This window comes from Colobus angolensis, unplaced genomic scaffold (assembly GCF_000951035.1).
Source record: "Colobus angolensis palliatus isolate OR3802 unplaced genomic scaffold, Cang.pa_1.0 Scaffold17, whole genome shotgun sequence".
Taxonomy (NCBI): Eukaryota; Metazoa; Chordata; class Mammalia; order Primates; family Cercopithecidae; genus Colobus; species Colobus angolensis.
Genome location: NW_012114821.1, coordinates 15640006 through 15653029, shown reverse-complemented (window position 1 = coordinate 15653029; position 13024 = coordinate 15640006). Strand labels below are relative to the sequence as shown.

The window sequence follows — 13024 nt, the reverse complement described above, 5'->3', positions numbered from 1 at the left end:
CAGGGGGGCTGATGATCGGCATGATTAACAAGTATCCCCAGGTGATATGTTTAGGTAGGTTGTCCCCAGAGCACACTTTGAAAGCATTGCTTCTTTTCTAGGTGATTGTCTTAAAGCCTCTTTTTTGGGACCAACACTAGCATGTGGCCCTACTGCCCTCTGCTCTCAGAACTCCCTGCTTCTGCCCTGATATCCAGGCCAGCTTCCAGCGTCTTCATTTCAATAGCCCCTCGGTACCGCCTCCATGCACAGAAATTTGGGTTTTGTGCCTACCAGGTCACCTGACTATATTCCATCAGCCGAGCCATACACACTGACAGATCTGCCTGCAGGAGGACCCTTTATGAATTTGTCTTGCCCCTGTGAATTTTTCGTTTTGGCCTTCTGGATCCCAGCTCTCCCCTTATCCCTCGGTACTTTTCCCCTAGCCCACCCCATGCCCTCCTACTCCACCCTTGGCCCCAAAGAACTCCATCATCTGAGCTGACTCCTTGTCCCCTAAGACTACATGGCAGGGAAGAGAGTCTTAGGGTCTCCAGAAGTTCTCAGGTGTCATACACATATGCGGTCTAGCAGGAAGGAGAAATTGAGCAAGTAAGCGCTTTTCAGAGTTTACAAAGGAAGTAGGCCAAATGGCAACGATGATGGAAATCTGACATGGAAGCCGAAATTAGCCTTCTGGAAAAAGGATGCTCCTTTAAGTTTCCAGTCTTAGCTTAAAGTTTTCTATGGATCATGCATACTACTCCACGCTCGAGCTGTGTTAGCTTGAATGTGAAATGAATGTCTTAAACAGGTTATGGCTAAAGGGGAAAAATGAAGAAAACCTGTGCCTTTCTCTATGATACGCTTAATTCTAGAGGTTAGGTTTTCATACTCCGAGATGGAATAAAAGATCTCTAATCCATTTCTCAGAGCTGCCTAGGAAGAAGGAGGCAAGGTGAATTTGGTTGTAAAGAATAGAGAGGCCCAGTGCATGAAATGAGCCAGTGTTTCAGAGGCTCCGTGATGAACGTGGGCTTCAAAAGGAAAGGACATGAGAGGAAGCAAGGTGATATGGACAGCACGATCTGCCATCGCTGGTCCTGCTAAGGGAGCACAGATGCAGTAGAAGATCAGAGTGTTGTGTTATTCACTAATGATAATTAGCACAGAATAATATTAGTGCAGAAAAAAATGATACCCCCCCCAAAAGAAAATCATCTTACTCAGCCCCTCATTTTACAGATTGGAAAACTGAGGCCTAAAAAGAAGGAACCTGCCCAAAAACGTTGGCCTGGCCAGTCATCTACAGCAAAGATGAGAACAGCTGCCCAGTGATCCCTGCTGCTCCCCAGCCCTGAGCATCTCCCTTAACAGTATCTGGCTTCTAATTCATCACAAGGCTTCAAGGGCTTCTGTGTTTGGCACAAAAGTGCAGCACTTTGACCTGCAATAAATCACTGCAGCTAATGATCTCCTTGCTCCTTGTGACTGTCTGTGGACAGCCTGTTCTCACTCACTCATGCAGTAAGACAGCTGAGGCCACTGCTTACCTTGAGGGAACCAGGAGAAAGGGGACATCAAAAGGAGGAAGCTAGATTTATATTCTTTTCCCCTCTCCCTCACCTCCTGTTCCTTCCTTCCTTCCCTCCTTCCTGCTTTATTCCCTCCTCCCTTCCCTCTGTCCCTTTTTCCTTCTGCCCCTTCCTTCTTCCCTCCTTTTTTCCTGTGTCACACAAATATGACACTATAAACAAGCAATTTCTATGTTAAACCCCAATGCCGCAACCTTGGTCATTTGGAATAGCACCCTAACACGGTCACTTCAAGGTTGGAGTCTTATGCAGTGTGGAAGCACTTGGAGGCAAGCTTGGCCATTATCTCCTGCCACACAGGGGACTGCAAAGATGCCCATGTTCCGGTCCCCAGGTCCTCCAGGTTGGACACTTTCTGCTGCTTCGGGGCCAAGCTTTGGTCACAGGAATCCTTTGCCAGGCTGCCTCAGATCCCATCTGTATTGATGACCACCAGCACCCCTTCCTATGGCTCTTGCCTGGTATTCAGCTCCCTGAATCTTCACTGCTATGGAACCTACAGATTCTGCTTGACTCCCCCAACCTGGGGGAATCTCATCCTGGCTTTAGGGTCTAAGTCAAGCACTTTCATAGCTTACCATAGACATTTTGTCTATTTGTGAGACATGGCTTCTTCTAAGGACTCAAGCCTAAACCATTTGCCTCTCTGTGCCTCAGTTTCCTCTTCTATAGAAATAACTACCCACTCATAAGATTATTGAAAGGATGAAATAACTTAGTACATGTAATTTATTTTGAACATTGGCTACCATATAGAAAGCACCATATAATCAATTACTATTATAATTAATGATGTGTTACAGCTGCCAAAAAAAAGTCATTGTTCTTTAGGCTACATTAATGGAAATATATAAGTATAATAGTGAAGGTGATAGTCCTTGTATAATCGCCACTAATGAGACCACACACAGTATATCTCAATTTCAGAGGAACTATTTTAAGAGAAATTTAAATAAACTGAAGGGTATTCAAAGGAGATGGACCCAAATGGCATAGAAGAATAACACCTTCTTATATGAAAGGGGGCTGTATTAGTTCGTTCTCATGCTGCTAATAAAGACATACCTGAGACTGGGTAATTTATAAAGGAAAGAGGTCTAATTGACTCACAGTTCAGCATGGCTGGGGAGGCCTCAGGAAACTTACAATCATGGCTGAATGGGAAGCAAACATATCCTTCTTCACATGGCAGCAGCAAGGAGAAGTACCAAGCAAAGGAGGGAAAAGCTCCTTATAAAACCATCAGATCTCATGAGAATTCACTCACTATCACGAGAACAGCATGAGGGTAACCACCTCCATGACTAAATTGCCTCCCACTGGGTCCCTCCCATGACACGTGAGGATTATGGGAACTACAATTCAAGATGAGATTTGGGTGGGGACACAGCTAAACCATATCAAGGGCTGAAGATCAGAGATGGTTAATTGGATGCAGAGAAATGTGGAGTGAAGGGGAGGAATAGAAGAGAGGGGGCACAGAATTTGTCTTCAAATATAGGAAGGGCTATTTTGCCATCTTCATCTTTGTGTCCCCGGGTCCTGGTAGGATGCTTGGCACTAAGGTCATGCTTAATAAATGTTATTGGTTCTACTTGGTTGAAAAGTCAATCAGGTAATCAATCAGTCAATAGATTCATATGGATGAACAGTGACCTGATATTGGAAATTATAGGGAAATAATAAATTTTAAAAATAAATTTTACAGATAGGAAGGGAATTCCCTTGCCCTTGGAAGGATGACTCCTAGTGTCTGTTCAGGAAGGTGATGCTGCTGGAGGAGGGACTCAGGTGTAGAGGAATTGAAACTGGATGAGGTGGATGCTTTCCAGATTTTCTATTTCTCAGACCAATACCAATTTTCTCCACCAAAAAAAAATCAGAGGAATTACAGAGGGTTGCCAACTTTTTGCCAACAATGGATATTACAACTAATTCAATTATCATCCACTATTGCAGTCATTCTGTAAAAACAAAAACCCAAAAAAAACACGTTTTAACAGAAGGGAAGAAAAGGAAAAACATGATCTCAGAAGAAAGGAAATGCTTTAAACTCATAACCTTAGCTTTCTACACATCACTCTCTTTTCCACACTCTTCTATAAAGCAGTGAAAACATCACTGAGCAGCACCAGTTTGAGGGCCTATATGTGAGAACTACTGAACTCAATGACTTCAAAGTCCTTTCCTGGCCCAGATACTTGTCGTTCCCAGTCCAAAAATGGAGCCAGGCACTTAGCATGCACTCAGTGTATATCTGTGGAAGAAATGATGGAATCACTTGCAGGCATTTGATTTTAGGCAACATTCCTCATCCTCAAGATGCAAACCCCATGCTACAAGTACAGAAGCAACTCCCCAAAAAGTTCATAGAGGAAAAAGATCAGTTAAAACTCGTGAGGACAGGCCAGGCACAGTGGCTCACGCCCGTAATCCCAGCACTTTGGGAGGCCAAGACGGGCAGATCACGAGGTCACGAGATCGAGACCATCCTGGCTAACATGGTGAAACCCCGTCTCTACTAAAAACACAAAAAATTAGCTGGGTGTGGTGGCAGACGCCTGTAGTCTCAGCTACTCAAGAGATTGAGGTAGGAGAATGGTGGGAACCCGGGAGGCGGAGCTTGCAGTGAGCCGAGATCCCACCAATGCACTCCAGCCTGGGCGACAGAGTGAGAATCCGTCTCAAAAAAAAAATCACGAGGACAGAAGAGAGGCTACATTGCTCTGCTCCAGCTGACCTTTGGAAAGCCATCTTCTCTCTATCACATGTATTTCCCCCACCATTAATGAACACCCTACAATTTCCATAGTATTCAGCTGTTAATAGGGCACTTGTGTTCATCACACCATTTGTTCATTTATTAAACGTTTATGGAGCATTCACTGTGTACCAGGCACTGTGCTAGGTTCTGGAAAATAGAGGATATTAATAATAAAGTGTTCTCTCTCCTCCAGACATGGTGGTACCTCCGTTCTGTGCTCCCCAGGCATCATTACCTGTCATTTCCCCTCAAGGTGCTGTAAACTCCTCCAGAGCAGGGGTTGCATCTATTTCTCTCTGGATGCCCAGTGGCTGGAAGGATGCAGTGATTAGATAGAAAGAACCAAGACAAGCTCTGCCATATTCTCAGCCTGGATAGAAAAAAAAAAAATGCCCAGATGAGTAATGTGGCTGGTGCTGATCGGGCAGCTAAAAACTGTTTGATTGGATAAGCCCTGAATGCAAGGATGGCTGCACAATCTGCAGGGCCCAATAGGAAATGAAAATATAGAGCCTCTTGTTCAAAATGCAGGGAAAACATGCCCTTACAGGAACTAAAATATAAAGCGTTTTTTTTCTTCCTTTCATGGTTTCTTTTTCAGTTAGGCATGGTGAGAGTTGTGTATTTGTTACTCAATATCATTCTAAGGAAAAAATCTAAGTACCATTAAGTTTACTGTTCATCTTTATATTATGCCACGCCAGTTTTAAATGCAAATATAAGAGCATTTAACTCAAATGCAGAATCACCAAAATTATATAATTCAAAATTGGTAGTCTGTATTTCATTCTTACCAGAACAATGGAAACAGCACAAAGCTATTCTTATCAGAACAATGGAAATAGCACAAATGTTTTTATTACATTTCTTGGCACACATATATTCTACCAATGCTTTCTACCTTTGGTTTACTGATGAGTAAGGAAGGACTTCAAGGAAAGGAAACTATGGCTTAACTTATCTTCACTTTTCATCAACCATCATTCTTGGCATAAGTGGTTGACTAATACAAGGAAGTAGCACAAATAAAAATTCATGCTTTTGTGAATGCCATTACCTTCCTTTTGCACTCAAAGTAAGCTCTAGTTCAAATGGCCTGTCTTGTATGCACTTTAAATCATGCCGATCTCCCAGACATCCTGGGTCCACTAGAGTTCTGTGCTCATGGGCATCATGAATGCCCCAATGTGAATGGCATGGTGAAGTACTGGGGACACTCACACTGTGCATCTCTCCTCTGTTCAAGTGTGTGCTTCATTGTCCCATTGGACTCCACTTACAAAACATAAGTTCAAAGATAAAAAGACTAAGAATTTAAGACTGTGGCAGCAGAGCATTAAGCTCAGAATGAGTCATGGACAAGCTCATAAAGCCATCTCTGCTTAGAGGGGCCCCAGAGTTCACAGCCAAGGGAACAGTTCCTGAAGGCTGACTGAAATGCTGAGTCCAGAGCCCTAAAACCCCAGGTTAGTGAGGCCAGGTAAAGAGGGGAGATTGGTTGCTTATGGGAGCTGCACCCCAGGCTCTGCAGATAAAATGGCAAATGAGGGTCCGTCTCCCTGCAGGACTCAGAGAGGAGTTTGGGATGAGAAGCAAAAGAAAGAAGTTACAGTCCTCTTACACTCAGCTTCAAGGAACCTCCTAGAACCCAGAAAGGGAAAAATGCCAATACAACACTCTCATATCCAGGACTCTGAGGTCTGAGCAATTTCACTGCTAGCCATAGAAGGGCCATCTTTCACAGTGCTGAAAGTTGTCATGGGAACAGAAGTCAGGGGCAATGGATTCGGCACTGACCACGCAGCCAAGTGGGTCTTCTCCTAGGACAGGACCTAGGACAGGGCCCACTCCTGGCCTTTACTCAAGCCTTGCCAGATGGAAATTGGGAATGCCATCCTTAACTAACAGCAAACAAAACAGCTGAAATGCCTCTTCTAGCACCAAGTCTTCTTCAGCTGTAGGTGAACTCTCTGGTTTTCTCTCTGGTTCACCAGCCAGATGTTAAAAACCTTTCCAACTCTGGACAATGGTCCATGCCACCGTGCCAAGGTGTCCTTGGCTAGGTAACTTTATGGGCCTCTGTTTCCTCATCTGAAAATAGGGGAAATAATACCTGCCTCAGAGAGATGTTGTGTAGGTTAAACGAGGTAACACATGAAGAAAGGAGTATTCTCTTTTTTTTCCTGACACATCCCCCCTTCATTTTGTGTATTCTACCTCCCTGTTCAGAAGCATTCCTGCTCTCTGTGTCCAAGAAGGTCCTGAACAAATCTTATCCCATCTATGGCATTTCTATTTCCAGCTGTCACTGAATTCCCCCTTCTTTTTTTTTAATGTTTATCTATCCCACACATTAATTGGTTACATTCAGATGGCTGACTGCTACTGTGAAAAAGCGATGAATGGCATTGGATGAATTTCTAAACTCAGTGAGTCTCAGTATTGTTTGTTTACTTTATCATCAGAGTCCTTAGCACAATTCCTGACACACCAGAAGCACACAGTAGATTGGATTATGACAGTGTTCAGCTTCAAACTGTTTTAAAAAGTTTCCCTTTGGCCTCAAAAGGTAGATGATAGATAGATAGATAGATAATAAATGATAGATGATATAGATAGATGATAGTTGACAGAGATATAGATAGAAAGATAATAGATAGAAGATAGATGATAGATAGATAGATAGATAGATAGATGATAGATAGATAGATAGATAGATAGATAGATAGATAGATAGATAGATAGATAGATAGATAGATAGATGATAGATAGATAGGGAGATAGCTATATATCTCCACACTTCCATCATGGGCCTGCCAAGGCTCTCTGCATTATGTGGCCCTTCCCCATTCTGTCCTCATCTCTTGTCATCCTTCCCCTTCATCATTACTTTCCAACCCCACTAGCCTGTTTTCAAAATGTCTTCTCAAAAATGTCAATCTCTTTCCTATAATAAGGCTTCATGTAAGTTCTTCCCTCTGTCTGAAATGACCTTTCACCACTGGTGGCAAAGCTAGTTCTTTCTCACCATAGAGGTCTCAGCTTTATTGTGGTGTTCTTTGATCATCTCATCTAAGGTGGTCTTCAAAGTTTCTGTGATGGCACAAATTATGTCTTTGTTGTTCATCTCTGGGTACCAGCATTTAGCATTGTGCATGACACACAGTTGGTAATTAACAAATTGAATGAATGAATGAAGGCAAGCATGCATGATAAATGAAGTAAATATTATTTTTTTCTTCTCCTCATGCATATATTTTTTTCTGGGTGCTTTGCGAATGCAAACAGTATCTTCCACTAGAATGTCAGCAGGGTGAGCATTATAGATTTCTTTTGTTTCCAATCTAGCATGCAGCACAGCACAGTGCTTGTATACGACACTCAAATTTTGATGAATGAATGAATTATTGAATGAATGAGCAAATGGGCACGTACCCAAAACTTGCTGGACTGAACTGAATTAAGTAGACCTGCCGGCATAAAGGAAGTGCCACATCCTTGCACCGGCCAACATGTGTTCTGCATTTGTCAGTGATACTTTCTTGTGTTTGGTGTGTTCACATGGTCGTCACCATCAGCCTGCTAATGGGATCATAAAGGAAGGGAAATCAGGGTCCTGGGCTTTTTCAGAGTTATCAGCTCAAAGCCCTTTTAATGTGAGTTCCTGATTCGATTGGGCGTGGAGAGAAGAGAAAAGGTGATGAATGGCCCAAATACAAGGAAAATTCAAATACCTGACTTTGTTCTTATCTCAGGAAGAATGTGACAGCCTGAAAGAGTCAGCGGCAGGCGCACTGAGTCATGATGAACTAAGAAACTCAAGAATGTCCCTTGATAAATGTTTGCTGGATGAATGAATGCTTCTGTTGCTTATTACCTTTTAAGTGAATAGGGTCAAAGGTTGCTATTAACCCAAGGCTCATGGGGGAAAGATATTCTTTGTGACCTGGCAGGAATTATTACCAAGGGCAGACGAGGCCAGCAAGTTCACATGGCTAATGAAGACAGGGTCACAGGTTTGAAGTCCCCTAGAGACTACTTATCTGCAGGCAGAGAGAAAATCTGCTTCACAGCCATAGTACATGCCCTAATGCTGGGCAACTGTCTTGCAGATTCATGCATTCCTCCTGGACCATCTTGTCCAGGAGGGGAAGGTGTAGGATGGATGCGTTTGCTGAAACCCCTCATCAAAGGAAAACAACCAAATATTTGTTTACATTTGATTAGGACATCTTACTGGTGTTGCTAATGTTGATGACAGTAGCATTTATTGAGTAGTTACTCTGTGACAGGTGGTATGCTAAGCTCTTCACATGAACTTTTCACTTGATCTTTACATGCATGTACAATCATGCCACCTTACAAATGAGAAAACTGATATTAACAAAATTACTTCACATCCACTCTCTTATCCATGTCATCTAGTTGAATTCATGGCAGGCTTGCAAGGTAGAGTTTATTCTCTTTCTTTTACAGATGGGAAAACTGAAGGTGGAAGCGATTTGTTGATTTACCAAAGATCACTCATCTGGAAAGTGGCAGATCCTCCTACCAGATCCCGGTATTCCAAAAGTCAGTTCCATCCTCTTAGCTAGGACAACACAGAGACTGTTTTTTTCTTGATAAGCAGATTAATAACATGGTCTTTACACATGAAGTATGACGAGTTGAAGACCAAGGAAAGCAAAGCTGATCATTGCGAAGAATTACCATCTAAGGGCTGACCCAGCCCAAACCCAGGGGTTTCAAGGCTGATGAGGGGGCACAATGAGATATAAAGGGAGAGACCAAAGGGTCCTTCCTGCAAGTCCCAGCTGTGCCACTTACTGTGTGTGCTGGGCAAGTTACTTGACATCTCTGGGCCACTAGGCACTGTTCTAAATATTTTAAATGCATCAACTGATTCAGTTCTCATACTACCATTTGAAGTGATCCTTAGTTAACCTCATTTTATGAATGAGATAACTAAAAAATAAAGAGACCGAGCAGCTTATCCAAGGTACCCAACTAAAAAGAGGCACAATTGGAATTTCGATCCAGGTAGTCCAGTTATAGTGCCTGTGCTCTGAAGAGTCACTGCATGCTACTAGAAATAATAATAAAAGGGCAAAGGGCCTGGCATGATGGCACACATCCATAGTACCAGCTACTTGGGAGGCTGAGGCACAAGGAGTTTGAGGTCTGCCTAGGCACCATAGCAAGATCCTATCTCAAAAAATAAACAACTTAATTAATTAAGAATAATAACACCTAGTTCATAGGCTTTGGGGATATAATGCACACAAAAATGCATAGCAAAGTGTCTAACATGTAGTAGTACTTATTCAATACATGGCATACTTTATCATTGAATACATTTCTACCTTAGGAGGTTTATTTTTCAATAGGCATACAGGAATCTCATGATTAGCTGCCGTTAGATGATACAGACTGATGGATGGTCCAGGATGGTCTGGGACTTGAAATTAAACATTTCGTGCATGGGCCAAGCTACAATTCCCAGAAAAGCATCTAACTCAGCAGGCAAGTTCTGGTGCTAGGCCTATTTCCTAATGATAGGTTCTAGTTCAGGGTTACTAGCAGTCACAGGAATACAAAGCAGCAAGAAAACAGGGGCAAGTGGTACTCTACACAAGACTATATCTAGGAATTCCATCATCACCCAGCAAGACCCGAATCATTGGGCTGCAACTCCAGGACAAGGCTATAAATCCTGGGGAGGAAGATCCCATGAGGGCAATGCAGGGCTGAGACATAGATATGTTATGAAAACAAGGGCTTGGGCACAGAGACTAAGGGAGAGATAGGTGGCTGGGGTCAAGATAAAGTTTATCCAAGTTACCAGATAACTGGACAGATGGTAAATATTAGACAGGCAACCCAAGTGGGACCTGAAATTAAGTTTCATTTGACCCATCTAGAGTTTCTTAAAACACTCCTGCCTTGGGACAGCAGGGAGGCTCAGAGCTTGGCATGAGGGGAGACAAAGATGAGGCTGAGAGGTTCCAGCTGAAGTGAAGAGCTCACCAAGGCTGGGATCCAGGCAGGGTACAGCACATTCAGACTAAAGCTGGATGTGCACCTGTCAGGGATGTTGGGGTGAGGATGCTGGCCTCTGGTAAACGATGGGACCAGTGATCTTTGCTATTCCTCTAACTCTGCAATCCCTTGAATGCAACAGACTCACGCACTTTTGCTCCTCACTCCTCCCTGGATCCTCATGAGCTCACTATGGACTAAATAGAAACATGCTAGAACTGCTTTACACGATAGCATTTCGTTCCAAATATGGAGACAGCACAATGCTCCAAGAGCTGAACCTGACAGAGATGTCTCTGAGAACAATCTCCCTACAACAGCAAAGCCATCCTGAAACCTACAACTTCACAGCCATGCGTCTGTTTTCAAAGGTGATGCGACAGGCCATGGGGAGGCAGGAGCCCCAAGAGTGCTGCTGAGGCTCTCAAGGAGCAAGGAGGGGACAGTCCCAGTCATCAATGGAGCCTTGTGGCCTCAGTGGAAAGGTAGGAACGCCCTGTCTCCGGAATGCAACCTCCGGAGTGCAGAAGACAGCCACGCTTTGCCATTATGAAACCCCAAACACTCTGGGTGTGGTGAGACTTTTAAAAGCCTATTCTGCTGTCACTGAGGAGCCTTGGAAATGTGGAGAGCATACCACCCAAGGCCATTAAATGCCCAGACAGCTCCGGACAGAGACAAGAACAAGGATCCAATGAGCTTGAGGCAGAGTGTCTCAAAGAAATAAACATGCGGTGAAGGTATTTCCATAGCCAGTAAATACTGTCTTTCAGGGGGTTCAGAAGGAGACCAAACAGCCTCCCCCCAACATCCCCCAATAAAAGAGTGACACTGTGTATCTAAGGAGTGAGCGGCCAGGCACAGAAGCCAGATTTCCCAACCACCCTTTAATTTATAGGCCATAAATGATGGAGCCCATGATCTATTGCCCCTGACTCAGGGGGGATTTATTCTGACTAAGAGCACACACAGAGCCCACTGATATAACTAATGGCCTTGGATGGAAAAAGGTCGGGCTCTCACTAAATGGTAAGTAAAGATGTTTGGAGCAGACAGTTATAATACTAAGAGATGATTCCAAACATCACAGGAAGCAGCAAACACTACCCATCTCAGCTGAAGTCAAGCTGCAGGGGAGAAAAACCCAGGATGCTGCAGACAGGGAGTGACAGCCTGAAGCAGTTGACAACAGAGCTTCATTTCTCACAAGCTTTCCATCTTACATCTTTTCAAGTGTGCCGCTTACCCGAGCTTGCACCCATCAAAGCCCACTCTCAGGTAAAGGTTGGATCCACTCCTTCACACTGAGTTGCCAGCACTGGGAGAGCCTAAACCTCGTCTGTCCCATGATTATTGCAGCTCCAGAGATAGTTCAGTGCCCATCACAGAATGCGGGCTTAGTAAATCTTTATTCAATGAATAAAAAGACAGATATAGTCTGTTTTTATTTATTCATTCATTCATTCCTCCATCCATCCATTCATCCAACCAGTGTTTCTTAAAGGGAACTTGTTACAAAGAGAGCTTCTTTAATGACCAGTGCCTGGGAGGCAAAAGAGACTTTAATAATGTTTTATTTTCACTGTGTATCTTATTGTTGTCATCTATCTATAGCAAGTGATACTGATTTTCCATTTATGGTAGTGATTTCAATTTTCATTTTGTCTAAATTTCTTCCTCCAAAATAAGAAGTCAACTTAAATTAAAAAATCTTCAGTAAATAAACACACAGATTTTATAATTATATGGCCAAAATCTTCTGAAATAAAGACATTCTCAGATGAAAGATGGCTGAGAGGATTTGTCACCAGCAGATCTGCTTGAAAAAAAGGGAAGTTCTTCAGGCTGAAGAGGAATTATATCAAAAGGAAGAAAACTTCAGAATTAAAAGAAGAGTGGCATTAATGTAAATAACTCGATAAATAGATTATTTTTCTTCTCTTAAATTATTAAAAATATGTGCGACTATTGAAAGCAAAAATTCTAACATTGTCTGGGAGGTCTCCAACGTAATAGACATAATATACATGTCAATTATAACACTAAGGATAAAACGACCTGGATGATGGTAAGGCATCTATGCTTTACCTGAAGTGTTAAAATATTAACTCTAAATAGAATGTGAACATTTAGGTATGTATATTGTAATTCTCAGAGAAACCACTAAATTAATATAAATATTATGATACAGGGTCATAAACAGTGTCTCTTCCCCAAGCTAGATGTGAAAGCCTTATGATTTTCTCGGCAGTAGATAGAATACTCAGAGGGTCTTCTTAACTCAGTAGTGGAAAATAGTCAGTCCTAGACTAAACACTGTTCTGACCCAGCCTATAAAAAAGACATAAAAGCAACACTTCAAAAAATCTGTTTCCAAGTAACTTAACTGTGTCCCAGAACAAGACTCTATAATATAGGAACACAAAAATATCCAGCATCAAACAGGGTAATTAGAGTCCTTAAAGGAGGTGATAGGAGACAGAAAAAAAATTGGGGGAAATATTTCTCTAAAATGTCCAAATCTGATGAAATCTGTAAACCCACAGAATAAGAATCTCAAAACCCTGAGTAAAAAAAAATCAAAAAAAAAAAAAAATCAGGAAACAACAAGTGTTGGAGAGGATGTGGAGAAATAGGAACACTT

At 42.5% G+C, this 13024-nt stretch overlaps 1 pseudogene; it reads left to right on the top strand.

Moving 5' to 3' along the window:
* The first annotated feature begins 11451 nt into the window (after window positions 1–11451).
* Window positions 11452–13024, top strand: part of LOC105509133 — a 17414-nt pseudogene continuing 15841 nt past the window's right edge.